Here is a 27,064-nt window from a genome sequence, read left to right as displayed (position 1 = left end):
GTCCTTCGAATAAGGCACACCACTCCAGGCTGGTGAAATATTGCATTTGCTAACTTGTCTATATATTCTACTAACTTTTAAATCTTAAAAAAATATATAGCTATTGGGTCCAGGGCTATAGCTCAGAAGAGTACTTACATTCTTGCCTTGCATATACCAGGCCTGGAGTTTGATCCCTGGACCTCATGCCCACCTGAACAGTCTCCCCTGCCCCATTAGGCCACTCCCTAGCACCACCAGGTATGGCCCTGGTGATGATGAGCACTGCCAGGAGAACTCTTCATCCACAATGGAAAAAAGAACAAAAAAATAGACATTGTCTCTGATTTCTCTACTCAGTAACACGTATGGTATCAAGCATAAAAAAATTCTTAGGAAGATGGAGATAAAGTACAGTAAGTAGGGCACTTACCTTGTATGTAGCCCACCTGCGTTTGATACCCAGCATCTCATATGGTCCCTTGAGTACCACCAGGAGTGTTTCCCGAATGCAGAGCCAGGCATAACCCCTGAGCATTGCCACTGTGACCCAGAAACAAAAAAAATCTTGTTTTTTCTTCTTATTATTTTAGTTATTATAGTTCAGGCCACATATTTACAATAGCCCTAACATTTATGTGGGTTTTTTTGTGGGGAGTGTGGAGAGCTTGGGACACATTCAGTGTTGATCAGGGGGAACTCATGACTCTGCGCTCAGGAGTCACTACTGGAGATACTTGGGGGACTTTGTGTGGTGCTGGGAATCAAACCATGTCATCCATATGCAAGGCCTTAAAGTCTGTGCTATCTCTATGAACCATGTCTTTTTTTGGACACACCCAGAAATGCTCAGTGGTTACTCCTGGCTCTACCCTCAGGAATAACTCTTGGAAGTGCTCTGGGAACCTTATTGGATGCCAGGGATCAAACCCAGGTTTTCCACATGCAAGGCAAGATCCCTACCCGCTGTACTATCTCTACTCTGACCCATGTATATGGTTTCAATCTTACCACCACTAAATTGTTCAAACTCCTCCACAAATACCCTTATGTTATATTCAGTTCATCTAATCACTTATTTCCATCCACAGACTCCGTACTTGATATTCTTAATTCTGTAATCCAAGGCCAATGGCTTGTTGTCATTTGATCCTGTCTGTTCCCTTGTTTTATTTTTCCATATATCATATATGAGGGAAAACATTTGTAATTCTCCCTTTAGCTTATTTCACTTAACATGGTACCTCCACTTGTGTCGAACTTGCAGTGAATGGCAAGATTCTTCCTATAATTGCATAGTATTCCACTGTGCATGTATATGCCCACATTTTTGAAAATCACAACTGTTTATCCACTCATTTATCATTCGGTGCTATAAATAGCTGAGATTGGATTAGATTTAGTGGGTTGCATCACATGCTCTGTATGCAGGAGATCCAAGTATGTCCACGGGGTATGGCCCCAAAACCAAAATAACAAAACAAAGCAAAGAACAACTGTAGTTCGGTTGCACATATCCCTGACTATACTAAAAACAATGAAAGCTTATAGTATAAATATGTGAGGGGTGTGCACTTCATTGATAATTAAATACAATTATTTATTTATTTATTGCTTTTTGGGTCACACCTGTCGATGCACAGGGGTTACTCCTGGCTCTGTACTCAGGAATTATTCCTGGCGGTGATTGGGGGACTATATTGGATGCTGGGAATGGAACCCGGGTCAGCTTAGTACAAGACAAATGCCCTACTTACTGTGCTATCGATCCAGTTCCAATAATTTTATTTTAAAAGAACCATTAAGATTTCTATATACTTGCATTGAACAACTTGAAACCAAAATGAAGAAAGCAATTGCATCTTCCCCACTTTCTGACATGTGCCTAGTTAATTAAACCCTATATTAGCAAAGAATGAACCAATTGGGTCTGGAGAGGAGAGAGAGAGAGAGAGAGAGAGAGAGAGAGAGAGAGAGAGAGAGAGACGCAGATGCAGATAAAGACAGAGAGAATGATACAGGGATGAGATTTTGTTTTGTTTTGTCTTGGGGTCACACTTGAGGTCCAGGGATTACTTCTAGTTCTATGCCCTACCTGCTATACTGTCTCAAGAGTCTCATGTTCTACTGACTGAGCTAGCTGGGCATTTGTTTTATTTTAATATTTGATCACACTTGATCACTTGACTTCCCGTTAATCATCAATTTGCTCGAGCAGGTGCCAGTAATGTCTCCATTTGTCCCTGTCGCGTGCTAGTGTAGCCCAATGGCATCTGTTCGTTCTAGGAACACGAAGAGCCTCAAACCGATCGTTCAGGATCTTGATGAAGAAATCTGACCATCTGGTAGGTGGGCCGCCACGCGGTCTTTTGACATCCCGTGGAATCCAGTCAGTAACAGCTCTAGTCCAGCGGTCGTCTCCAAATCTCATTACGTGTCCATTAAACATTTTTAATATTTAATAAAGTTTAGTCAATTGACACATTTATGGCCTGACTCACTAACTAATGTTCATGGCCCGTTTGTTAGAGACACCCACCTCAGAAGTGGGACTTTATGGTTCCCAGATAAATGCAATATTTCTATTTCTGTCCCTTTCTTTCTGACACATTTCACTTAGCATGATACTTTCCATGTAGTACCACTTGTATATAAATTTCATGACTTCATATTTTCTAATAGCTACATAGTACTCCATTGTGTAGATGTACCAAAGTTTCTTTAACCAGTCATCTGTTCTTGGGCACTCAGGTTTTTTCCAGATTCTAGCTATTGTAAAGACTGCTGCAATGAACAAACAAGTGCAGATGTCACTTTGACTATACTTTTTTCCTCTCCAAAGTATATTTCCAGGAGTGGTATTGCTGGGTCAAATGGGAGCTCAATTTCTAATTTTTTGAGAATCGTCCATACTGTTTTCCAAAAGGGCTGAACCAGTCGGCATTCCCATCACCGAAGCACAAAAATTTGTAAGTCTACAACTGTACCTTATGGTGTTTCACTAATAAAAATTTTTAAAAAGTGGGACTGACTTGTAAACTATGAATTAAAATGTGATAGAGCTCTTGCTTTGCAGGCAGTTGATCAGGCAGGGTTTGATTCCCACACCCCATATGATTTCCTCAGCCTGCTAGGAGTAATTACTGAGCATTTCCATGTGTGGCTCAAAAAAAAAAAAAGAAAGAAAAGAAAAACAGGTAGTAGGGGCTCCAGAGTTAGTACACTGGGTAAGGTGCTTGCCTTGCATGCAAACGATGCAGGTTCAATTACTTAACATCTACCCCACCAGGAGTTATGCCTGAATGTAGAGCTAGGAGTAAGCCCTGAGCATAGACAGTTGTGATTCCCTCAAACAAACAAACAAACAAAAATAATAACAAATAAAAATAAGAGTGGGTAGGGCTGGGGAAACAGCTTAACAGGCTGGAGTGCAGGTGGTACATGAAGAAGCCCTGAGTTCTCCTGAGCACTGCCAGAAGTGACCCTCAAATTCTCCCTTATCATAGAAGGCTGTAGCATGGTCACGGTCCTCCCGTTGTTCATCGATTTGCTCGAGCGGGCCCAGTAACGTCTCCATCATGAGACTTGTTGTTACTGCGTTTGTGACATATCGAATATGTCATGGGTAGCTTGCCAGGCTCTGCCGTGCGGGCGAGATACTCTCGGTAGCTTGCCGGGCTCTCCGAGAGGGGCAGAAGAATCGAACTCGAGTCGGCCATGTTGGCTGTGTGCAAGGCAAACGCTGTGCTATCGCTCCAACCCGAAGGTTGTAGCAAAAATTAAAATCTGTCAACAAGTATGACATAAAACCGTGGAGAAAAAATAGGTATATTTAGCACCTAATACAAAAATATTCTCCTTTCTAAACTCGAATCCCCCGACAGTCCTTGGATATTTCCTCAGAAGCCAAGAGAATAAAACTCAGTTGGAAGGACCTGAGCGATAGTACAGCGGGTAGGGCATGTGCCTTACACGTGGCTGGCCCGGCTTCAAGCCCTGGCAGTCCATATGGTCCCCTGAGTACCGCCAGGAGTAATTAGTGAGTGCTGAGCCAGGAGTAACCCCTGAGCATCGCCAGGTGAGACCCCAAAAGCATAAAATAAATAAAGAAAAAAGCCCCCAAACCCCAGTGGAGATCCAGAGAAAGATTTCAAAGAGTTGAACACTTTAACACATGCTTTGTATGTGGGAGACCCACATTCACCGCCCCCTCATCACTGCATGGTCCCCTGAACAGTTCAAGGAGTAACCTCTGAACATAGAGCCAGGAGTAGCCCCTGAACATTGTCAAATGTTTTCCCCTGCCCCCAAATAAACCCTGTTTTGTTTTTTAGGGGTCACACCCATAAATTCTGAGGAGCTACTCCTAGCTCTGCATTTAGGAATTACTCCTGGAAGTGCTTGGGGAACCATATGGAGTGCCAGGAATCAAATTCAGGTCAGCCATGTGCAAGGGAAATGCTCTACCCTTTATACTATCACTCCAGCCCTCTCCCCAAAAACTTTATGGGGATACTATAGGTGAGAAAATATATTTTTTCATTTCCACACCCAGCAGTGCTCAGGGATTACTCATGACTCTGTGCTCAGGGATCACTCCTGGCAGTGCTTGGAGACGATGTGTGGTGCCTTAGATCAACCCAGCTCCAGCCCCTCAGCAGCATGTAAAGGAAGCACCTTAAGTCCTGTACTATATCCCAAGCCCTGAATAAAAATTTTTGTTGTTAACCTTCATTGGAGGTGGTTTAATTCTTGCTCACCTATACAAGAAGTATTTATCTGGAAATCTTCTCCCTTACAACTAAGAATTAGTGCAAAATTACTCTCCTCTAGCTATCCAAAATTCTCCATTTTGACTGGTTGGCAATATTTGTTAGCCAATACATGAGTGATTGGGGCTGGAGCAATAGCATAGCAGGTAGGGCGTTTTCCTTGCATGCGGCTGACCCGGGTTGGATTCCCAGCATCCCATTTGGTCCCCTGAGCACCACCAGAAGTAATTCCTGAGTACATGAGTCAGGAGTAACCCCTATGTATTGCCGGGTGTGACCCAAAAAGAAAAAAAATATGAGTGATATCATGAGTGAAGACATTTATACTCAGTCCCTAGCACATACTTTTGGAGCACATGAAATGTTCTTTAATTTGAGGGGTGAAGGCTTAGGTGCTCAGGGATTTACACCTGGCTCTGTGCTCAGCATATCTCTTGGTTGTGCCTGTGAGATCATCAAGCATTCAAGGCAAGCAACTTAATTTTTGTACCATTTCTCTGGTCACTAGAAACATGAGTTTTTAAAATGTAGAACTGAAAGAGATCAGCTAGTAACTCTAAGGCATTGGTTTTCAACTAAGGGTGATTTTAGTTTTTACTGTTCCTCACCTCCCAGGCTGCACTGCCGTGACATGTGATACCTTGAGGTGTTTTTTGGTGTCCAGTTAGTAAAGGTCAGGGACATTGGAAAATATCCTCCCGTGTGCAAGAACCTCCCCCAAAACAAATAACTCCAGTCTAAAATGTCAGTTGTCAAGGTTGAGAAACTGTGTGTCAGTTCTATTTTAACCAATATTTTTAAAAGTTATTATTAGTGCTTTTCAGAGAGCTTTACAATATCTCATATTTTTCTGGCTTTTGTTTTTCTTGTGCATTTCTCCTCCTTGCCTGTGTTAGCCAATTCCATTTCTTTTTTAAAAAACTGAAACAACACTGCATAATAACATTATATAATTTCAGGTCTACATAATTGAAAAAGTTTTGTGAAAGCCCCCACATTCTATTCATCACATTTATTTGTTCCCTTTGGAGAAAGATGCTTTCTATTGTGCTTGATAATCATACAATCTGTCTGTCCCAATGTTTGAAAACTCTATTTCTAAAATTCTGGAACATATGCAGTAACATTTCTTTTGTTTTGGGGGGCCACACCTGCTGTGTTCAGGATTTAATCCTGGTTCTGCACCTAAGTGTCACTCCTGGTGGGGTTCTGGGACTCTATGAGGTGCTACGGATAGACACGGGTCAATCATATGCACGGCAAGAGCTCTGTTTGCTCTCACTCTGGCCCCACAGTAAGTTTTTTTTGTAGGGGCATGGGTTATTGAGCCACAGCTGATGGTGCCCAAGGGCTAGTCTTGTCTACTAGCTCAGAGTTCACTCCTGCTGGTGCTCCTAGAGTTCCATGCACTTCTTTTTTTTTTTCTCTTTTTGGGTCACACCCAGAAATACAAAGGGGTTATTCCTGGCTCATGCACTTAGGAGTTACTCCTGGCGATGCTTGAGGGACCATATGGGATGCTTGGAATCGAAATCGAATCAGGATCGTCTGCGTGCAGGTCAAACTCCCTACCTGCTCTATTATTGCTCCAGCCCCTTCCATGCACTTATGAGGGTCTAACCCTGGCCTTGCACATGCAATGCATGAACTTAGCCCCTTGGGCTATTTCTTCAACCCAAATAACTTTTCTTTAGAAAGAAAAGTAATCATTCTCCTGAGGAAACTAGTACATATTTTCATGTTTTCTTCATTTACCACCTAAATAAAATAAATAAAATAAAGGCCCTCCCGTTGATCGTCGATTTACTCGAGCGGGCCCAGTAACGTCTCCATTGGAGACTTTGTTGTTACTGTGTCTGGCATATCGAATACTCTCGGAAGCTTGCCGGGCTCTCCGAGAGGGGCGGAGGAATCAAACTCGGGTCGGCCATGTTGGCCGCTTGTAAGGCGAACGCCCTACCCGCTGTGCTATCACTCCAGCCATTTACCACCTAGTTTTCCTTATTTTCAGACTCATTTTATTCCATATTTTGAGAAGAGTGTAAGTCAGGTTACATGGAGTAAAAATTCAAACACAAGTAGTTGCAATTCATAGGTGTATTTTAAGAAAATTTTATCTTAGGAAACAGTGATAAGGGGAACCCATTTATTCTTCAAATTACAGGGGCATCAGGCATGAAATGCTCATGCAGAACTCAATGTGTTTGAGACTGTATAGACTTTATATGTGCTGCTACTATGCTGTTTATATTCTGCCATGGTCAAATAGAAAACTGGTGTGTGTGCATTTCTGGAGAATGATTTTAATTTTTATTTGTGTTCATTTTGTTAGTTATGAGGAGAAGCATGGTTAGAGTTGTCACATAAAATACAAATAATAAACAAAAACATAATGCCTTGTTTATCTTGAAATTCAAGTGTTTGGGAGGCCACCCCAATAATGTTCAGGGACCATTCCTGGATCTGTGCACAGGATCCACACCCAGTGTTCTGGTGTGGTGTTGAAGATTGAATCAGGGTTGGTCACATACAATAAGAAAAGTGCCTTAATCTCTTTACTATCTCTCCAGTACTTAAAAAAAATTATTGCAATGTGTTTACAATGGGATTGAAATTTATGGTCTTGGTGTACACTTTTGCCTCACCACTACCAAAGTGTCCAAGACAGCCCCCCCATACCCCTGTATCACCTCCCATCCACCTACACACCCCCTCCCAATCCGGTGTTCTCAGTTTGTGCTCCAGTACCCTGAGTTGTTTATCAGTTGGTGTTATCTATTCTCTTGTTTTTTTTTCTATCTACCACAGATGAGAGAGATAATCCCCTGCTTGTCTTTTTCCCTCTGGCTAATTTCACTTGGCGTGGTGTCCTCTAGTTCCAACCATGAGTTTAATTCTTAATCCTCATTAATGATTCTGTGAATGATCCTGTGAGCTACTCTTTTCTCTTTTCTTTTCCTACCTTGGTCACTTAGAATTTATATTTATTGCTTGGAAACAAGAACCCTGATTAAGTCAAAGACTTTACTTGAGGTTATCTGGCTGTCTCTGCCTGATATGTCATCTAAGTCACCACTCCACTCTGGATAATTTTTGCTTCAAAGGGTGGGAGCTATTTTGGGGGCCACATCTGGTGACAATGTTCAGGGGTTACTCCCGGCTCTGCGCTCAGGAATCACTGTCAGGAATGACTCCTGGCAGTGCTCAGGGCACCGTAAGAGATGCCAGGGATCTGACATAGGCAAGATTGACAAGGTAAGCAAGCGCTCTACCTGCTGTACTATTGCTCCAGTTCCCAAAAGACACTTTACAATGGCTCAGTCTTGTTTGTCATTGTTGCTGTTTTTGGTTTTGGGACCACACCCAGTCAGGACTTATTCCTGGATGTAGAGGTGTGTCATATCTATAATTCTATACCAAAGAGATGGTAACACTGTAAGCCTGCGATCCAAACTATAACAACCAAATTTAAAATTATGCCTTTCAAGGAGTGGGAGGCAACCTGAGGGCATTTGTGGAGGGAAGTTGACATTGGTGATGCGGTTGGTGTTAAAATGTTAAAATATGCCTAGGCCAGAGTGATAGTACAGCGAGTAGGGCATTTGCCTTGCACACAGTTGACCCAGATTCAATCCCTGGGACCACATTGGTCCCCCAAGCCTACCGACTGCAATTCCTGAGCACAGAGACAAGAGTTAGCCTGACAACCACCAGGCTTGTTCCTCCTATCAAAAGAAACACTTTATGCCTAAAACTCAACTATGAATATCTTTGCAAATCACAGTGCCTTAATAAAACAATTAGTTTGGGTCTGGAGCAATAATACAGCCGGTAAGGCATGCGGCCGACCAGAGTTTGATCCTGGCATCTCATATGGTCTCCAAAGCAATGCCAGGTGTAATTCCTGAGTGCAGAACCATGAGTAAGTCCTAAGCATAGTTGGATGTGACCCCCCAAAAAATTAATTTTAAAAAAGCACTTAAAGAATACAATTTAAGGACTTTTAATAAATTTGCCGACTTGTGTAAGCATTAGCACAATCCAGTTAAGATTATTTTGCCATCTTAGTAAGATCCCTTGGGTCCATTTACAGTTAATCCCCATATCCTTAGATGTGGGCAACCACTAACCTAATTGGGTGTAGATTTATAGATTCTTTTTCTTACCACTTCAAAAGAATAGGATTATACAAACCCCAGCTATTTACTGTATAGTTGGTTCCCAAAAGGTTTGTCTTAGAGTAGAAATCAGTGAAACTGAAAACCTAGAAACAATAAGGAAAATCAAGGAAACAAAGAGTTGGATCTTTGAAGAGATTGATAGAATTGACAAACATTCAATGACTGACAATGTAACAAAACACAATTACTCTTAAGAATGGAATGGGAAATATCATTATAGATCCTGCAGACTCAAGCAGATAATACTAGAATATTGCAAACAATTTTACACATATATTTACATGGGGGTTGGGCAACACCCAGCAGTGCTGAGGTTACTTATGGCTTTGTGCTCGGAGTCCCTCTAGGGTTAGCTTGGTGGACTATAAGCAGTGCTAGGGATCGAACAATACACAAGAAACACAACTTAATACCTGTAATATTTCTTTGGCTCATATTTAAATTTTTATAGGGATCATACCTGGTCATCCTGGGGATCAAACCCAAGGGCTTGGTGGACTGGAGCAACATTACAGCAGGTAGGGTGTTTGCCTTGCTCATTGCCAATGTGGGTTCAGTCCACAGCAACCCATATGGTCCCCTGAGCTCCTCAATGAGTAATTCCTTTTTTTGGCTTTGGGGTCAAGCATGGTGATGCTCAGGGGTTACTCCTGGTTCATCATTCAGGAATTATCCAGTTCGCCCTACCCACTGTATTATCTTTCTGGCCTCAGGAGTAATTACTGAGTGGAGTAACCCTGGGCATGGATGAAAAAAACAAACAAAAAACAAAACAAAACAAAAACCCAAATCTTCAAAACCAAGGGCTTGGTATATGCTCTGCCATTTTAGCTATCCTCCTAGTCTCTTGACACACACAGTTTAGAATTTACGTGAAGCCAAATAACTGCTTGAAGATCACAAGCAAACAATACTCAACAAAGACCACCATTCAATAGTTACTGTCATTAAACTTGTTTTTAATATTAAAGAATATGAATTCATAATTTAAAAACATCTCAAAAAATCTCAAGTCTCAGGTGGTTTCACTGAATAATTCTGTTTTGTTTTGTTTTCGTTTGGGGGCTACACATGGCTGTGCTCAGAGTTTACTTCTGGCTCTATGCTCAGGGATCACTCCTGGCAGGGTTTAGGGGATCATATGGGATGCTGGGTATCAAACCTGGGTTCACCATGTGCAAGACAAGCACTCTACCCACTATACTATTTCTCTCGCCCCTTCACTGAAAAATTTTATCAAACACTTAAATGGAAATAATACCAAGTTTTCCAATATCCTCCAAAAAAATAGAATTGAACACCTTCCAATTAGTTTTATGAGTCAGTATTACCCCAGTACCAAAACAAAAAAAGAGTACAAAAATAACAAACACAAAAATGGTAGAAAATTTAATTAAACAATGTATAAAGACACTTATGCCCCACAATCATGTGAGTCTTATTCCAAGTATGATAGTCTCATTTGGCATTCAAAAGTCATTCATGGAACTGACCCTATATACTGACTAAAGAAGAAGTCTGCAATCATATCAATTGATACTGAAACACATTTGGCAAAAAAAATCCAATCTTCATTCATGACAAAAAAATCTCTCAGTAAACTAGGAATTGAGGGAAACTTCCTCAAGATCTGCAAAAGCCTATATGTAGTTGATACTAAACTTAAGTGATAGAACAGTATATTTAACCATGGAAGATGACTAAGCATAGAAGATACTTAGCCTTAGAAGAAAAGACGTATACTACTTTTCTCTAGGGAGAGCAACTGGCTCGTTTGGCTCTGGGAGAAGAGTTATATTCGTATATGGCAACAACAGTAGAGAAAGTGTCCTAACACCGCAAAGAAAATAAAGATATACAGTTTTCCCAATGAGCTGTAGCAGAAAAGCAAGTGAAAACAAATCCACCGTTTTAACACACTCTATGGGGGCTGGAGAGATGGTACCTGGGTTTAGGTGTTGTCCTTGCACATAGTCAATCCAGGTTCGACCCCCGGCCCCAGCATTGCATGTGGTCCCCTGAACCGCACCAGGATTGATCCAGGATTGATTGTACTAACCCACCTCCATTCTAGCTTCTAAGAGGTGGACCAGCCTCAGGGGAGAAAGCCTTTCTGAGCCTTTGTCTGTCTGCAGGAGTGGCAAGAGATTAGCCTTGAGCTAATTCAGAATCCAGAAGGCCTCCACCACTAGGTTAACTCCCCTTTCCACCTGGAATTAAGTTCTTTCTTTCCCTGCCTTTCTCCTTGAACCTGGACCTTGTCTTCTAAAGAAAGACCTTGTGGAGTTCATGCCCAATTCAATTAGTTTAATCAATGGCTGAATACTACTATTCAGCAGTACTCCTCCATTAAAAAAAAGAAAGGAAATAATAAAAATTAAAGCAGAAATTAAAAAAATTAAGAAGACCTTGATATTTCTCACATAAAAATCAAAGGAAAAAGAATATTGGTTAATACGGTAATTAGCACTTTTGTCATGTTCATATTATTCCCCCACCATCTGGACTTTTGTGTTTGTTTTTGTGGTAGGCTGGGTGGGGTGCGGGCCACAACTGGCAGTGCTCAGGGGTCACTCCTACGGGTGCTCAGGGGACCCTAAGCAGTGCAAGAAGTGGAACGTGGGTTGACTGTGTACAAGGCAAACACCCTAACCACTGTACCATCAATCTGATCCTCTCCAGGCTTTCTTAATACAGTGTGCATTTAAAGAAGCCTAGGAAATTTCTCAGTGAGGAGGAAGACTACATTCTTCCAGGTTATTTAAAGAGTCCCAATATTGTTGAATGTTCTCTATAAACATGATTTTATTACTTGCTGTTTTGCAAGTGAGGCCACATCTGGCTGTGCTCAATGTTTACTCCTGGCTCTGAATTCAGGGATAAATCCTGGTGGGGTTCAGGGGACCACATGCAATGCTGGGAATCAAACCTGGGTTGACTATGTGCATCTCTCTAGCCCCCATAAAGAAGATTTTATTTTATTTTTAAAATTTTTTTTGCATTTTGGGTCACACTCAGCAATGCACAAGGGTTACTCCTGACTCATGCACTCAGTAATTACTCCTGGCGGTGCTCAGGGGACCATATGGGATGCTGGGAATCGAACCCGGGTCAGCCTCGTGCAAGGCAAAAGTCCTACCCGCTGTGCTATCACTCCAGCCCCCATAAAGAAGATTTTAAACTGGTGGATTTTTCATTTGCTTTTCTGCTACAGCCCATTAGGAACTCTGGATATATCTTTATTTTATTTTATTTTTTTGTGGTGTTAGGACACTTCCTCTACTGTTGTTGCCATATCCCCTTATCTTTTTCCTTTTATATCCCTACAACTTATCCCTTCCTCCTAAAAATATTTTTTTAAACTTAGGAGGCCACACTTGATACACATATATCCGTAGGAGGAGAATACTCTGTTGTACCATGTTTTCTCACGTTAGCTCCTGAGACTCTGGTTGACCCCGTAGATCCCCTCCTCCCCCAGTGTTCTGAATATTATCTGGGTGATTAGCAGGATACTTAGAAACAAACAAAGCGCTATCTAAACAACTACAGCCTGGGTTATCATGACAATGGTTGGAGAGCCTGAGAACTTAATGGGCTGAGTAACCCCTCTGACTATTAGGTCATCTCTTTGTTTTCCCCTCTTTCTAATAAATTAAATGTGATAAAACTACTCCTACTACTTTCCTTCTCACCAGTATGTCATAAAAATAAACTTAGCACAAGAAGGGTAAAAATAGTTAAGGGTTTATTTTGGGAAGGAAAGGACTGGCCAATGAAAGGTACTTTCTGTTTCTGTTTGCTTTGTTTTGATCTCTTCATTCGTTTCTCCTTTCCCCTCTCTCCTTTCCTCACTTTCCCTCTCTCCCTTTGCAGGCTACTTCTAGCGGAGTGTTCAAGAGTCACCCCATGGCGGTGCTCAGGGCACCATGTGGTGCTGGGGATCAACCCCAAGGCTTCCAGCATACATGCATGTGCAGCCTTTGAGTATCTCCCTGGGTCTCTGACAAGAAGATTCAGTAAGAAAAGGAGCTGTTTGACCTTCAATTTAGAAGTCAATCCTTTCTATTAAGTTAAATAGAGCTTTATTGAACATTAATAGTTGTAGCATTATAAGCTGTAGGTTGTGTGACTCTCATAAGAGTTACAATATAAGGAACGCCACCTAATTCCCAAGTACAGTGTCTTTCTTGAATGCTGGTGCATAGTCCTAATCCTGATTCCTAATTTCCAGATTCAGGACTATTTACGATTTACATGCTCCTATTCACGTGCAAAGGTAGCAGAGCATTCTGAAAACAGGCACAAAATGGTATTATCACTAGGGCTTCTCCTTGAGTCTAAATTGTGATAGAGGGGCCCAAGGAATAGTACAGTGAGTAGAGTGCTTGCCTTCCTGACCCAATTCTATCCCCAGGACCCAATATGGTCCCCTGAGTCCTGCTAGGAGTGATCCCTGAGCACACTCAGAAGTAATCTCTGAGCAGGTATTCCCCCCCCCCAAAAAAAAAACAAACCCAAATTGTGCTAGAGTTCAGAGATGTCTGATCTCAGTGACTGAGGATTCTCTCAAAAATCAAACTGCCAAGAAAGAAGCCAAACACGATCAATTTGAGATGAAACAAAGGGCAAGGAAAGAGAAGGGAGAAGCCCCTTGAATGCAGTCTGTCTCCTTGCTCCTGCCTGGGTATAGTAGAAAAGGGAGTGGAGAAGAATTGGGGGGAGGGGAAGGTCTAAAGCCCAAAGCAGAAGTGTCAAACTTTTCTAATCCTATATACTTTTAGAAATTTTATTTGTGTGTGTGTGTTTGTGGAGTCACATACAACAGTGCTCAGGGGATACTCCTGGCTCTATCATCAGGGATCACTGCTAGCTGTGCTTGGGGAACCCAGTGTGATATTGGGGTCAAACTGGGCTTGGGCATGTGCAAAGCAAGTGCCTTAACCCCTGTACCTTCTCTGTGGCTCACTTTTCAAGTTTTTGAGAAAGGATCAGGGCATTAACACAAGTGCAAGCTACAGAAAATCGGCTAAAAACGACTTTATTTTTGGGAGGGTAGGGCCATACCTGAGAGTGCTCAGGAATACTGTTAGTTCTATGCTCCAGGACCATTCTTGGTGATGCTCAGGGCTTATTCCTGGCTCTGTGCTCAGCGATCACTCCTAGTGGAATAAGAGAACAATGTGGTGTGCCAGGGAAAATATCTCCCCCCATCCCCACTGTATTATCACTCCAGGACCCTAGAAATGAGTTTTTGAAAATAAAAAAGCTGGGGCTAGATAGATAATTCAAGTGGTAGGTTACATGCCTAGCATGAGTGAGCACTTGAGTTAGATGCCCAGCACAAAATTACCCACCACAAAAAAACCCTGCATATCTGGGTGGAAAAACACACTGCTTGGTAAAATGCTGCCGGAAATGTCCTGGAACATTGCTGGGGTGGTCCCTGTAAATAAAATTTTTTAAATTAAAAAATAACTAGTTATTTTTGACTTGACCTCTAGCCAAGGTCTCCGTATATGATTGCAGAGCCATGTCAAGAGTGATCCCAGAGCATAGAGCCAAGAGTAAGTCCTGAGCACCACCAGATGTGGCTCCAAAACAAAAACAAAAAGCAAGGTTGGAACTACAACCAGAGCATATATATATATATATATATATATATGTATATATATAATAAATAAGAGTGTGACCCTCTTCCCCCCACTGCAAAGACTGTAGTCAAGTGTAGGAGCACCACAACCAATATGTGAGCACCACAGCTAAGCATGTGTGTGGCCATTGGTTATTGCAACAACAGTGAACAATAAAAGGAAGGAAAGAGGAAGCATGCAAACATGTGTCATCTTTCATCCCAATTTACACCTCTCAGCCTCACTGCTGCCTTATCTCTTCTGGGAACCACTAACTGGCCTGAGAGTTCAAAATGTTTATTATTGTTTTATTTAGTGCATCTGTTTGTTTTCTCTAAATCACCACATGGGAATGAAATCATATGGTGTGTGTTTTTCTCCCTCAAGCTTATTTCACTTAACATAACATCCTCCCGATATCAAGTTTTACCAGGAAGAAATTAGGAAGGATGGCTATGGCTTCGACCCCAACAAGTTACTTGACTTTTCTTTTCTTCCTATTTAAAATGTTTATGAGGCCGGGGAGATAGGTCAGCAGCATGCAGGAGATCTTTGATCAATCTCCAGTGCTACATTGGTCCCCAAGCACCACTAAGAGTAACCCTCAGAATGCAGAGCCAGGAGTAGCCCCTAAGCATCCCTTGATATGGCAAACCACACACACACACACATCCAAACTATGTATACTCCTTTCTATTGTAAATTGTTTCTGCATCTATCCTTCATCATCTGAATTTTTCTATACCCAGATCCTATATTATTTAAGTAGAGTGAGTAACTCCCCCTCTAAAGCTTTGGCCCCATCTGTCTACTTGATAGATCCTTGGCCTTGCTCTTTCCCTCATCACTCACAGTAATCCATAAACTAACTACATGTGCAGTTTGTTCCAATTAGTGAAAATCAAAGAAGATCCAAAGTCCTCTTCTTTGTCTCCTGAGGATCTAGATTAAAAGAATTAAGTATACTGTCAAAGCCCATGTAGTGGGGTGGAGGTGGGAGTGGGGGTAGAGATATAAGGACCAAAAAAGTGTGTTTTGTTTCTTATCAGAATTCTATGTCCAGGGATTCTCTGTCCTTCTGCAGGATGTAGGAGTATCATTCGATATCCACAGCCAATTAGTTGGGCTCTGCCTCTACACTCCTCCACCTACAACCAGCTACAGTGTTAACTCAAATTTTCTATGACTCATCCTAGAAAAAAATCTGAGAAAGATTTGACTTCAACGTGAAATTTGTTTGTCTTTCCTACACTCCTGTTAGTGTATGTATTCATCAAAAATTAGCTAACCCTTCTAGAAATGGTGTGCTAAGAGATATATGATAGCTTGTAAGAGAAACAGATTCCTCACTGGAAAGTAAGTTTCATGAATCTTTCTCTTGCAAAGTTTAGTTTGAACTTCCAGACTCTCCCACAGAGTTTATATTGAAAATAAAATTTAACAACAATAAATTATCTAATCTTCACAGTATAACTTGTTTTAATCCTTCACAGCTACTATTATGAGTCAAAATAGCACAGCGGTAGGGCGTTTGCCTTGCACGCAGCCAACATGGCCGACCGGAGTTCGATTCCTCCGCCCCTCTCGGAGAGCCCGGCAAGCTACCGAGAGTATCTCGCCCGCACGGCAGAGCCTGGCAAGCTCCCCGTGACGTATTCGATATGCCAGACACAGTAACAACAAAGTCTCCAATGGAGACGTTACTGGGCCCGCTTGAGCAAATCGATGATCAACGGGAGGACCTTTACTTTACTTTACTTTACTTTATGCAATTCATAACATGGTATACTTTTCCAGTGAGATCAATATACTGTTGGGTAATGAACTTGTGATACAAATTCTTTTGTTGTTGTTGTTATTTTGGGGCCAGAACTGGAGGTACCCAGGCTTCTCCTGGCTCTGTGGTCAGGGATCACTCCTTGTGTGGCTCAATAGACCATATTTGGTGCTGGGGAATGAACCCCTGTTGGCCGCTTGCAAAGCAAGCATCTTACCTGCTGCTGTACTATCTCTCTTGCTCCTCATTTTCTTTTTATATTATTATGTTTCAAAATTCACCCATTTATCACTCTCTTTTTTTTGTTTTCGGGCCACACCTGGCGATGCCCATGGGTTACTTCTGGCTCTGCACTCAAGAGTCACTCCTGGTCGTGCTCAGGGGACTATATGGGATTCTGGGGATCAAATCCAGGTTGGACACGTGCAAAGCAGCCACCTTACCCACTGTACTATCTCCCAAACTCCACATTCTCAGTTTTTCTTAGTGAATAAAAACCACCCAAAAAGTGCTATAAGATTTGGAAAAGCAATATATTACATACTATATATGTTATATCTTACATATCTAACATCCAGTATCTCTCCTTCAGGTATTATCATGGACCCTTAAAGTCTAATTTATGCTATCAGAGACTAAAGTGGTAATAAATCAATTTATTCTGAGAAGGCAGGTGGACAGAAGTAGAATGACAGTGTTTAAATTAAGTATGTACTCCAATTAATCTGAATGAATTCCCCTCACCTTGGTTTAGCAAAGAAGTGTTAAGGGTATTTATCTTCTTCCAGTGTGGTGCATTACTCCACATGAGTCACTTCATTAATCTTTTTGTTTTCTCCTCATTACAACAGGGTAAATAGTACCTGTAGTGGGACAGGGGAGATAGTTTAATGGGCTGGAGAGCATGCTTTGCATGCTGGAGCCCCAGGTTCAACCCCCAGCCCTCCATGGTTCCCTAAGTGCTGATGGGAGTGACACCAACAACCTCTAGCACAGAGCTGGACACAGCTCCCCACATCACCAGGTGTGGCCCAAAACTAATTAAATATCCTGTCATGAACCTGTACTTAGAGGAGAAAAAAAGAACTAAATCTTTTTTAAAATGTATCTTTTCTAAAATGTAATTACAATTATAAAGAGTAATGTATTGAGCACTGCATGAGCTCATTACAGGCTGTCTAAGGTCTTGGAAGAATGTTAGGTATAAACACTTGAGAAATCTTTCTTGCATAGATGAGTAAGACAATAAATGGATAAGACATCTATTGTATTCTAGAGTTCCAGGCTATAGAAGATCTGAAATGCATCCTTGACATCAAGACACTAATCACTGATTCGAATAAAATATACTTTCATAATAAGTTATTTAGTGATTTAAGGTAGTTAGTGCCAAATAAATGTTACAACCTATCATCTTGAAACTGGAATTTTCCAGTTCTCTGTTTTGATTTAAATTACTCCCTGAAAAGTGTTTTCTCAAGAGTGAGACGTATTTAAAGATATTTAGCTAGAGACTAATAAAATTTTGAGATAAATGGAAATATAATTTCAAGGACAAAAAGAAAGATGGAAACATTTTCATCATCCTGTAGTGAGAAAAAGATTTTTTATTCCACAACGTTGCACATCTCTTCCTATATACTCAACCACAAGCCCCCACCAATTCTGTAATCCTGTCAGTGTATATTAGTTTCAATTTCTAGGATTTTATATGAATGGGATCATGCTATATACTCTTTCCTGCTTTTTTCCACCAAGTATGGTCATTTTAAGTTGCATATTGTTCCACATAGGCTCCACTGTGGGAAAGGGAGACAGATTTGTAAACCCCAGAGCGAGGTTTTACCTATCTGAACCACTGCTATGTGGAGTCCCCGGATGAAGCCACCAAGTCATGTCAGGAGGCAAAGCCTACAACCCCGGACTTGAGGAATAAGAAAGAAGGAGAATAGTTAAAACACAATTATTGGACAGGGTAGCAATGAGATTCACTTTAAAGTGAAAATGACCACAAGTCTCAAGAAAGTCAAAGAATCTTAATGTCAAAGACAGGGAGTTCCTGTGAATTCACTCAGATTTCTCTTTGAAGGTCAGAGAACTGCTGATAATCACATTTCAAAAGAACTGGGAATGGAGGAAGAAGATGTAATTGGAGTTTATCAGGAACAAACAGGGAGTCATTCAAAGGTTTAGATACTCTTTGATATTTTTCTTTTCCCTCAATCCTTTTCACTTTTTTAAAAAAGTAGTTCAGAAAAGAATTGAGAACAAACACCAAGTCTCTTTAAAACAATGTAATTTGAATTTTAGTGTTCATGATTCATTATGTTTGTTTGCATTGGGCTTACCTTTGGTGATCAAATCTCAGCCCCTTCATAATGTCTTCTCCTTTAGGAACTTTGTGTTGAAAGTAGGTAAAGAGATATAGCTGACAATCTTTCAGTATCTGTATTGCAAACCATAAGGCCCCAAAGGAAAGAGAGAGACAGGGAGAGAAAAGAGAGAGACAGGGAGAGAAGAGAGAGAGACAGAGAGACTGAGACAGGGAGACAGAGACAGAGAGAAAAAAAGTACCTGCCATAAATGCAGGTTGGTAGGGGTGGCCGGAGGGAAACTGGGGACATTGGTGGTGGGAAGTGTACACTGGTGAAGGGACAGGTGTTGGAACATTATATGACTGAAATGCAATCATGAACAATTTTCTAACTATGTAAAAAAGAAAATGACCCTTGTGCACAGAGCAGCCACCTTTTCCAGGGACTGTGCGTTTTTGGTTTGTGATGAGTAAGATGGATCAATGTCAGTGTCCATAATGACTTTCCAGTTGGCCCTGAAGTTCTAGCATGTGACTGCTTCACTCCTGGGCTATGACTTCCAGTGGGAGATGGAAGTTTCTCAGAACTGAACTGGTGGCAAAATGGTCATCCCTTATTCTAAAGCTACTTTTAAAATCTGAGGGTCTGGACAAAAAAAAAAGAGAAACACTAGGGTCAGGGCCATAGTACAATGGGTATGGCTTTTTTCTTGCACACAGCTGACTTGGTTCAATCCCCAGAACCCCATATGGTCTCCTGAGCACTGCCAGGAGTAATTGCTGAGTGTAGAGCAAGGAGTAAACCCCTCAGCATTGCCGGGTGTGGCCCCAAAACAAAAACAAAAAACAAACAAAAAAGAGGAACATTAGATTGGAAATGAAATGACAGCTATGATCACAGTAATGACTAACTCCAAACATGGCTTCACTGAAGAGAAGTAATTTTGAGATTAATAAAAAAAAACTTCTCAGAAGCTCCCAGAAAAGTTCTCTAATCAGCAGTTAAAGTCATTCATTCAGACGGGAATACAAGAGAACTACTTTTTATTATTTTTAAAATTTTTATTAGTGAAACACCATGAGGTACAGTTGTAGACTTATAAATTTTTGTGCTTGAGTTTCAGTTATACAATGATCAGTTATACATCCCTCCATCAGTGCCCATTTTCCACCGCCACAGGTCCCAGTATCCCTCCCAGCCCCCAGCCCCCCCCATCCCACCCTGCCTCTGTGGCAGGGCATTCCCTTTTGTTCTCTCCCTCTCTCCTTTTGGGTGTTGTGGTTTGCAAAAGAGGCATTGAGTGGCAATCATGTTTGGTCTATAGTCTACTTTCAGCATGCTTCTCCCATCCTGGGAGGATCCTCCCAACACCCTTTATTTGGTGCTCCCTTCTCTATCTGAGCTGCCTTTTCCCCTAGCATGTGTGGCTGGCCTCCAAGCCATGGGAGAACTGCTCTTTTTAAATTTTGTTTGTACTCTCTGGCCTGGGATATAGGTTTTTAGTGGACATTGTCTGTGCCAGCTTCATTAAAATAAACAAAACATTTGTAAACACTGTCAAAAATATTGTTCCACATATTAATAACTTATTCATAGGTAAGAAAGATAGTTCAAATGGCTGGAGCACATACAAAGCATGGGGAAGTTCCAGGTACAAATTTCAGCACCACATGATCCCCGAGTATTACTGGGAGTAGTCCCTGAGTAAAAGCACCACCATGTCCCCTTCCCCCCAAAATTATTTATAGGACGAGATTAGTGCAAAGGGCTAGTGTGCATGCTTTGCATATTAAAAGCACTAACTTGATCCCTGGCACTACATGTTCCCTTGAGCATCATTAAGAGAGACCTCCAAGAACTAAGCAGACAGTAATGTCTGAGCACCACTGGATGTGGTTCCAAAACAAACAAAATATTTCTTTTTATTGTTGCATCCCTTTACATGGGCATGAAACTGTTTCATTCTATTCCACAGTTTGTTTACTTTTTCTTCTGTTGAAAGATATTTTAGGTCTGGAGCAATAGTACAGCTGGTGTTTGCCTTGCAATGGGGGCTGACCCAGGTTCCAACCTCCAGCATCCCATATAGTCCCCAGAGGACCTCCCGGAGTTAATTCCTGAGTGCAGAGCCAGGAGAACATCCCCCCGCGGGGTCCCTCCCAACACGGCAACGTGTGACCCAAAAACCAAAACCAAAACCCAAACCAAACAAAGACATTTTAGTTGTTTCAGTTGTAGTAGTTTTTGCTATTTCAAAGAAAGCAGCAATGAATAGTATTGAATGTTTTCCTTTTTTTTTTCTTTTGGGTTTTGGAATACACTCAGTGTCACTTGGTTACTATGCTCAGAAGACCATGAAGAGCCAGGGATCAAACCCATGATTCCCACATGCAAAGTACATGCTCCAGTTTTGAATACAAGTCTTAATATGGACATACGTTTTCATTTCCTTTTATAAGGGGTGTGGTTAGGACCACACTCATCTATGCTTTTAGGGCTCACTCCTGGCTCTCTTCTCAGGGATCACTCCAGGAAGGGCTGGGGGACCATCTGCAATGCCAGGGAAATTGAACCCAGGTTGGCAGTATGCAAGGCACGTGCTAAACCCTGTACTATTTATCCAGCCGTGTTTTTGATTTCTCAACAAGATAGTAGTCTTTGTTGATTATAGTGATTTTATACAATAGTTACTATTTGGAAGCAACAAATGCTCAAAGACAGATGAGTGGAAAAAAGATGTGGTCGGGCCAAAGCAATAATATAGTGGGTAGGTCGCCTGCCTTGTATATAGCCAACCCTGGCACCCCATGTGGTCCCCTGAGCCCTGTGATCTCTGAACACAGAACCAGGTATAAGCCTGTAGCACTACTAGTTATGGCACCCCAGAAACAAAAAAGATGTTAAACACACAATGGAATACTATTAAGCTATAGGGAAAATGAGATCTGGGGTGCTGTAGAGATGGTGCAATGGGCTTGCTTGCATGTCCTCAACCTGGGTTTGATTCCCAGCACTCCATATGGTCCTTTGAGCACCACTAGTAGTAATTTCTGAGTGCAAAGCCAAGAGTAACCCCTGAACATCATCAAAACAAACAAACAAAGATGAAATCTGGACTTTTGCAGCAGCAGGGGTGAAACAAGAAGGGATTCTACTAAGCCAGATAATTAAAAGGAAAAAGTCAAATACCAGATAACTTCATTCATACATATAGTAAAAAGAATCAGGGACTGAAGAGATAGTGCATACTGGGGTTAAGGCACTTGTTTTGTATGTGGGTGACCGTGATTTGATCCCCAACACCACATATGACCTGAATATACAAAACCCAAAGAAAAGAAAACGCTTGAATTCTGACCACAGAACTGAGGTTACCAGAAAAGGACCTTTTGAAATTGAAAGGGTAGAGGGAATTCAGTGAACTGTGGTAAAGGAACATCAGTACTTTGGTGATGATATAACGTGAAACAATTTAAGTTGTGTGAATCTATACCCATAAAACATACACAGTCTGTGAGTTAATGTTGCCTCAACAGAAAAATCTTTAATGTGTCATAATCCACAATTATTTGGAAAAGTAAAGGGAGTTCTCTTATTAAAAGTTTAAGTACTATCTACCTGTACTTGTTCTGATACCACAAGTTTGAGTACTATCTACTTGATTACCTATCTATTATCCTATGAATAAAATATTTTTAATATTCCTGTATATATCTCATGGTAGATCATTATATTTTTGGCTGCTAGATGTCTAGATGTGAAATTGCTGGAATTCCTGGTATTTTTTTTTGTTTTTGGCTTTTTGTCTTTTTGGGTCACACCTGGTGATGCTCAGGGATTTTTCCTGGTTCTGCACTCAGAAATCTCTCCTAGCGGTGCTCAGAAGACCATATGGGATGTCAGGAATTGCATCTTAGTCGGCTGTGTGCAAGGCAAATGCCCTACCCACTAAACTATCGCTCCAGCCCTTTTCCTGGTATTTCTTAAACAGATGGTGTTGAATATCAAATTGTTGTTGAATCCAGAGTTGATTGACTATGTTTCAAAGAGTGATATGTAATTGTTTTGTTTTGTTTTGTTTTGATCCATACCTGGCAGTGCTCAGGGCTTACTCCTGGCTCTGTGTTCAGGGAGCATTCCTTGTGGTGCATAGGGGACAGTATGCAGTGCCAAGAGTTGAACCAGAGTTGACTGCATGCAAAGCAAGGTCCTTAATCCCTGTATTATCTCTCTAGCCCGTGTAATATGTTTATACACAATGGTGTCACTTCTATATTTATCTTCAGTTAATTCCTTTTTTTTCATTTCACCCATTATGCCACGTGAATTTTCTCTCTTTCTCCCTCTCTCTCTCTCTTCTCTCTCTCTCTCTCTCTCTCACACACACACACACACACACACACACACACACACAAAATCTTTATCTCTAACTCAGAATTATCCCTTGAGTTCTAAACTTCCACATAGGACAACTTGCTGAATATCTTTATGTTCCATATATGTCATGTGCCATTCCATAGAGCACACAACTCAAATATGCCCTAAATGGAACTTGAAATAATATATCATTGTGTTCTCAAAAATGTTTGCTGGGGGGCTGAAAAGATAGTACAGTGGGTAGGGTGCTTGCCTTGCATGCGGCTGACTTGGGTTCTATCCTCAGCATGCCATATGATTCCCTGAGCACTGCCAGAAGTAATTCCTGAGTGCAGAGCCAGCAGTAACCCATTATTCTAGGTGAATAAACACACACACACACACACTGTTAGAATTGCCGGGTGTGGCCCAAAAACTTTTTACGAAATTCTTTGCTAGAGAGCAACTTCATTCTAGTTTCTGCCTTCACATTTAATTCCTTCAGCCAGGAAATCACCATGGTGACACCTTCAATTTTTCTGTCTAAATATTAGTTGAGTCCATTTTCTAGCTTCCCTCCCTTCCTTCATATTGTTGCTGTTCGTATCAATTCTGGTGCTCAGAAAGTCCGGAGACCCCACTTGAATTTCTCAGTTAACTGGGCAGGTTATTCAATGTAAGGGCCTGAGATGCTTCTTGGGTCCAGCAGTGCTGAAGACCTCCAAGGCCACACTAGGTAATTCTTGGGGGACCATTGGTAGAGGAAATCAAATCCAGGTCAAGCACATATGCCCTAACAGCTATACTATATCCAAGTCATAGTTTTTTTTCTGAACTATCACAAAGGCATCTTAATTGGTGTCCTTGCATCCAGCATTAACACCTTCTATTCTCTTCCATTGAATCTACAGAAATCAAAATCAGGAACTAGAAAGATAGTATATGGGCTAAGGTCCTGCACATGACTGGCCCAGATATGATCACCAGCACAGCACATGGTCCCCTGAGCACTTCCAGGAATGATCCTTGAGCACAGAGTCAGGAATAAGCCCTGAATCCTGCTGGGTATGGTCCAAAAACCAAAAAGGAAAACGTGAAATAAATTAAAATTGATCACAGATCTATAACTGGAGTAAAATTACAGTGAGTAGGGTGTTTGCCTTGCATGAGGCCATCCCAGGTTCGATCCCTGGCATCCCATATGGTCTCCTGAATGATACCTGAGTGTAGAGTCAGAGTAATCCGTAAGGATAAACTCAGAGTCAGAGTAATCCAGGAATGGCTTAACTACCCTCCCCCAAAATTGATCACACACCTGTTCTTCATTCTTACATCAAAATCTTTGATGATTCCCTCTATCTATAGATTTAAAGTCCAACTGTATGGGACCAGAGAAATAGTACAGGGTAAGGTGCTTACATCACATGTGGCTGGTTTTAAATCTCTGACACTGCATGTGGGCCCCTGAACACTTCAAGAAGTGTCTCCTAAGCTGTGCTTGGTGTGTATCCCCACCCCCAAATCCACCTCAAGCAAGATATTCAGTGCCATCTGTTGTATGGCACCCCCACCTACCTCTCAATTAGCTTACACTATCCCTTATCTACAAGTAATAATAATGCATTGCTTCTCATTATTTTTCAATAACTTTGATGCCATATATCAGTTCAGCTTCTCCAAGAAGCAAATATCAAGATAGAATTAGACAAGCAATATATTTATTGGGAGGACTACCCGTAGAGGCTAAAAGCAGAGGGAGCAGGAATGTGTAGGAAGAGATTAAAAAAAACATGAAGGGTATCTGATTTTTGTGAAAGGAAGGAAAAGATTGAGTAGGAGGGACCTCATACTGTAATGCAGTTCTAAGAAGGCTTTGTTCAGAATAATGGGGAGAAACCAAGCAAAAGTTTCCTATTAGAGAAATTCCACAACATGCCAGAATGTCCCAGTACTAATATTCTGTCTTTCTCAGTCACTGTCTAATATTTCCCTGGAGGGAAGCATAACTTGGTGGGAACATTGCATCAGATTAAAAACTCCTGCAGCTGGAGACTGTTGATCATCAATCATCTCCATAGCAAGTTATTTTGAGGGGAGGGGCACACCAAGCAATGCTCAGGGGTTACTTCTGACTATGCACTAAGAAATTACTCATGCTGGTGCTTGGAGGGTCTTATGGAATGCCAGGGATCAAAACCAGTTCAGTAGCAGCCAAGGCAAACATGCCTACTTGCTGTACTACCACTCCAGTCCCACTGCAAGTGTTTTGGGGATAGAAAAATATTAGTGTGGTATTACATCAGTGCTACAAGCTACTATCCCTGCAATATCGGTCCAGGATGTTCTATTCACGACTCTCACTTTCCACTCCATGTTTGGTTGGTTAACTCCTAACAATACCCAAAGAGATAGTACAGTTATCAGTGCATTTGCCTTGCTTGAGGCCAGCTCAGGTTCAATCCCCAGCACCTCACGTGGTTCCTTGAGCACTGCCAGGAGTGAACTCTGAGTGCAGAGGCAGGAGTAATCCCCGATCACTGCCAGATGTGGCCCCAAAAGATAAAAAGTAATACCCCGAATTCCCTTTCCTTTTGCCAGTTTCCTTACTGAAATATAAGTTGTATATGCAACTTCTCTAACAGTAATTTAAGTTCGCAAATCACTCACTCACTCCATCAAGTATTCCTTTACATACCGGGCTGGAGCGATAGCACAGCGGGTAGGGCGTTCGCCTTACACGCGGCCAACATGGCCGACCCGAGTTCGATTCCTCCGCCCCTCTCGGAGAGCCCGGCAAGCTACCGAGAGTATTCGATATGCCAGACACAGTAACAACAAAGTCTCCAATGGAGACGTTACTGGGCCCGCTTGAGCAAATCAATGAACAACGGGAGGGCCTTTACCTTTACCTTACCGAGGCTGAAACAGGAAGTCACTTTGCACATACCTCTATCACAGAACTTACATGTTTATGAACCTTATGAACCTACTTCCACCACTTGAATTTAATCAATCTGAAAGCAGGAACTGGGTCCAATTTATATCACTATGTCCAACACCTGATATTGTTCTCAATAAGCATTTTCTATATGAATGAATGAGAAAATCAATTAATGCTCAAAATCAGTATCTCATGTTCTTTCGTTTTGTTTTGGTTTTTATCTATTCCTGGTAGTGTTCAGAACTATTCCTGGTTCTGCACTCAAGGTGGGCTTGGGAGACCTGATGGGATTCCAGAGACAGAATCAAGGTTGGCTGTGGTGCAAGGCAAGTGCCCTATTCATTGAACTGAGGCCTAATATACCTGTTGGTTTGTGATAGCTACTCTCAGCTGAGTGTTTATGGAAACATCCAGTGTCAGGAACCAAACCCAGGACTTCACACATGCAAGGCAAGTGCTTACTGTTGAGCTATAGCCCCGGTACCATTTGCATCTCATATTCCTGTTCTTAACCTAAAATGCCTCCTCTTTGCTTTATCTCTCCTTCATCTGGTCACATCTTTTTTTTTTTTTTTTTTGCTTTTTGGGTCACACCCAGCGATGCACAGGGGTTACTCCTGGCTTTGCACTCAGGAACTACTCCTGGCGGTGCTCAGGGGACGATATGGGATGCTGGGAATTGAACCCAGGTTGGCCGTGTGCAAGGCAAATGCCCTACCCACTGTGCTATCGCTCCAACCTCACATCACACCTACTTTTATCTGTATCTGCTTTATATCTACTTGTATCTGCATGAATTCTCACTGCACTTAACAGTCTGAGTGACACCAAGCTTGCACTTGATCGTGCATATTATTACACTGTTCACTAATCATTTCTTCAGAGTTACCAAAGCTTGTCCATTATATGTTAATGATGCAAGAACAGGATCTACAGTTGCATACTTTTTTTGTTTTCCCACCTTACTGAATAGTGTAATGAAAAGTACTGATTAAAAAAATTTAAACTGTACTGAGAGGTTATCATGCAAGCCATAATGTCCCAAAGTGGGGGAGGGGAGAGAGACAGACAGACACACACACACACACACACAGAGAGAGAGAGAGAGGG

General features: G+C 41.6%; 1 pseudogene; it reads left to right on the top strand.

Moving 5' to 3' along the window:
- Nucleotides 1–16,345: 16,345 nt before the first annotated feature.
- On the top strand, nt 16,346–18,535 carry LOC130017036 (small ubiquitin-related modifier 1-like; annotated as a pseudogene).
- Nucleotides 18,536–27,064: the final 8,529 nt, after the last annotated feature.

This window comes from Sorex fumeus, unplaced genomic scaffold, assembly GCF_029834395.1.
Source record: "Sorex fumeus unplaced genomic scaffold, SorFum_2.1 ptg000171l, whole genome shotgun sequence".
Classification (NCBI taxonomy): domain Eukaryota; kingdom Metazoa; phylum Chordata; class Mammalia; order Eulipotyphla; family Soricidae; genus Sorex; species Sorex fumeus.
Note: the sequence above shows the minus strand (reverse complement) of the source record. Positions and strands in the feature narration are given on the sequence as shown.